The sequence below is a fragment of the Cebus imitator genome, unplaced genomic scaffold, assembly GCF_001604975.1.
Source record: "Cebus imitator isolate Cc_AM_T3 unplaced genomic scaffold, Cebus_imitator-1.0 Scaffold234, whole genome shotgun sequence".
Classification (NCBI taxonomy): Eukaryota; Metazoa; Chordata; class Mammalia; order Primates; family Cebidae; genus Cebus; species Cebus imitator.
The window spans coordinates 1,909,998-1,913,601 of record NW_016107549.1 but is presented as its reverse complement, the minus strand read 5'-3'; the positions used below and the strand labels follow the sequence as shown (position 1 = coordinate 1,913,601).

The window sequence follows — 3,604 nt, the reverse complement described above, 5'->3', positions numbered from 1 at the left end:
TTTTTTGAGATAGAGTCTCACTCTGTCACCAGGCTAGAGTGCAGTCAGTTCACTACAACCTCCACCTCCCCAGTTCAAGTGATTCCCCTGCCTCAGGTTCCCAAGTAGGTGGGACTGCAGGCACACGCCACCATGCCCAGCTTATTTTTTGTATTTTAGTAGAGACGGGGTTTCACCATGTTGGCCAGGATGGTCTCGATCTCCTGACCTCGTGATCCACCCACTCGGCCTACCAAAGTGTTGGGATTACAGGCGTGAGCCACTGCATCTGGCCCAGGCTGTGCATTCTAAGGATGTGGGGGTTAGGCTTTTTCACAGCTTTGTTTTTGTGTTTGCTTTGTAGAAAATAATGCTCTTACTTTCTTTTGTTTCAGTCTCCAAGTGCAAATGCGTAATAAATTCTCTGGTAGTTGGATAAAAATTACTGGATCATGGTAAAGTTTAAATTTATAAACTCAAAAAAAAAGTGGTGGAGTGTATCAGTAGGTCCTTGATTTGTACATAATTGTCCTCTGTAGTCATCAACACTAGAGTTTTCTTAATCGACTAGTTTTGTCTTCCTACTCAATATGAAGTGGGAACTATTTGACATTTATTTCCTAATTATCAAGGAGATGAACCTTTTTTTCTTTTTTCTTTTTTTTTTTATTAAAAGGCTATACGAGAAATATTTATTTTTTTTGGCTGGAGTGCAGTGACATAGTTATGGCTCACTGCAGCCTTGACTTCATGGGCTCAAGCAATCCTTACCCTCCCAAGTAGCTGAGACTGGAGGCGTGTACCACCATACCTGGCCAATTTTTGTATTTTTTGTAGATACAGGGTTTCACCAGGTTTCCCAGGCTGGTCTTAAACTCCTGGGCTCAAACAATCCACCCATCTCAGCCTCCCAAAGTGCTGGAATTATAGGCATGAGCCATCATGCCTGGCAAAATATTTATTTTCTATTAAATGTAAATGTAGATAAACCTTACCGAGAACATCCAGGCATGCATATGGACTTTTCACGACGGAGAGTTCCCTAGAGCCAAATTTCTTCCTGCTCAGACCCTAGTCCTAATGACTTAAGAAAACCCCTTCTAAACTGTGAAGAAAATTCCTCTATGTGAATCTTTCCATGTATAGTGCACTTGAGTGCACGGAAATGAGAGAACCTGGGAGAACAGTCCCTAGAGTATCTGCCTGGGAATCACTTCCTTCTGAAACTGGAGAAAAACTCTCTGTTCTTTTTTCATTTTTATTTTTTGAGATGGAGTCTCACTCTGTAGTCCAGGCTGGAGTGCAATGGCACTATCTCAGCTCACTGCAACCTCCATCTCCCAGGTTCAAGCGATTCTCCTGCCTCAGCCTCTTAAGTACCTGAGACTGCAGGTGCCTGCCACCATGTCTCGCTAATTTTTGTATTTTTAGTAGAGACAGGGTTTCACCATGTTGGCCAAGCTGGTCTCTAACTCCTGACCTTAGGTGATCTGCCCACTTCAGCCTCCCAGAGTGCTGTGATTACAGCCTTGAGCCACGGCACCCAGCTGAGATTTTATGTTCTTTTGGAGGTATGAAATTATCTGTTATGTAATTTTATAATCATAGGCAAATTCACTATCAGACCATTGTGGCCATCAATGAAGTCCCCTGCAAACTGATACTCTCAGCCTATTCTTCAAAGTCAGCAAAGCCCAGATTCCATGATTATGGATCTTCCAGAAAGTGCTCCTCTGACATTTTATCTCAATTTTTATATGTTTGTGTAATAAAAATTGTTGGAAGTAGTTCTGAGGCTCATGGGCATAAGGATTTTATGAAGGTCTGTTAGTGCCCTCTTCCTGTGCCTGAGCTCTGTCTTCCCGATAACTTCCTAGCCTCATGAAATGGGACAGAAAGTAAAAGGAAAACTGTGTCTGTGATAAATATTACACACATAGCCAGGCTTGGTGGCTCATGCCTATAATCCCAACACGTAGGGATATATATATCAGAAACAAGTTGAAATTAATACATCTCTAAAAGAGTATTTCCATTCAGCCAGCAGAATCTTGAGCGCTCCTAAATGGCCTCAAATACTTCAGGACAATATGGGGAGCTAGACCTTTTTACAAGTTGGGTTTCCACAAGCCTCCTGGCCTCTCATGTGTAACAAAGGGAAGGGAAGATTCTTAATGTGTATTTACTTACTAAAACCTTCACCTCGTGTAATCCCGCATCTTAAGGAATGCTGAATGATTTGGGTAATAAGAAATTAGGCTTGCCGGGCGCGGTGGCTCAAGCCTGTAATCCCAGCACTTTGGGAGGCCGAGGCAGGTGGATCACGAGGTCAAGAGATCGAGACCATCCTGGTCAACATGGTGAAACCTCGTCTCTACTAAAACTACAAAAAATTAGCTGGGCATGGTGGCGTGTGCCTGTAATCCCAGCTACTCAGGAGGCTGAGGCAGGAGAATTGCCTGAACCCAGGAGGTGGAGGTTGCGGTGAGCCGAGATCGCGCCATTGCACTCCAGCCTGGGTAACATGAGTGAAACTCCGTCTCAAAAAAAAAAAAAGAAATTAGGCTTTGGGCTGGGTATGGTGATTCTTACCTGTAATCACAACACTTTGGGAGGCCCAGACAGGAGGAACGCTTCAGGCTGAGAGTTCAAGATCAACCCGGACAACATAACAAAACCCCATCTCTAACAAAAAACATTTTTTAATTAGCTGGGTGTGGTGGTACACATATGTAGTCCTAACTACTTGTGAATCTGAGGCAGGAGGATCTGCTGGGGGCCCAGGGGTTTGAGGCTATAGTGAGTTATGATTGCTGCACTTGAGCCTGGGTTACAGAGCAAGACCCTGTCTCTTAGAAAACAACAAACAAACAAGAAATAAGAGTTGATCTCATAAAGAATTGAAGATCTTACCTGTAATCCAGCACTTTGAGAGACCAGTCTGGTGAATCGCTTGAGCTGAGGAGTTTGAGACCAGCCTGGGCAACATAGGAAAACCCATCTCTACAAAAAATACACACAAAATACTTAGCCAAGTGTAGTGGTGTGTTCCTATAGTCCCAGCTACTCAGGAGGCTGAGGTTGGAGGATTGCTTAAGCCTGGGAGGTCTAGGCTCCAGTGAGCTGTGATTGTACCACTGTACTCCAAGCCTAGGCAGCAGAGCAAGACGATCTATGGCTCAAAAAGAAAGAATAAAAAAGGCCAGGCACGATGGCTTATGCCTGTAATCCTAACACTTTGGGAGGCCAAGGTAGGTGGATCACTTGATGTCAGGAGTTCGAAAGCAGCCTGGCCAACATGGCAAAACCCCATCTCTACTAAAAATACAAGAATTAGGCTGGGCGTGGTGGCTTACACCTGTAATCCCAGCATTTTGGGAGGCCTAGGCAGGCAGATAACAAGGCCAAGGGATCAAGACCATCCTAGTCAACATGGTGAAACTCCGTCTCTACTAAAAATATAAAAATTAGCCAGGCATGGTGGTGCATGCCTATAGTCTCAGCTACTTGGGAGGCTGAGTCAGGAGAATAGCTTGAACCCGGGAAGCAGAGGCTGCAGTGAGCCAAGATCACACCACTGCAGTTCAGCCTGGTGACAGAGTGAGACTGCATCTCAAAAAAAAAA

The 3,604-nt window shown here is 44.4% G+C and overlaps 1 protein-coding gene across 2 annotated transcripts in view; it reads left to right on the top strand.

Annotated features, from left to right (window-relative positions):
* ZNF791 (zinc finger protein 791) overlaps window positions 1-3,604 on the top strand; it is a 22,190-nt gene that overhangs the window by 11,394 nt on the left and 7,192 nt on the right. The window lies entirely within an intron of this gene.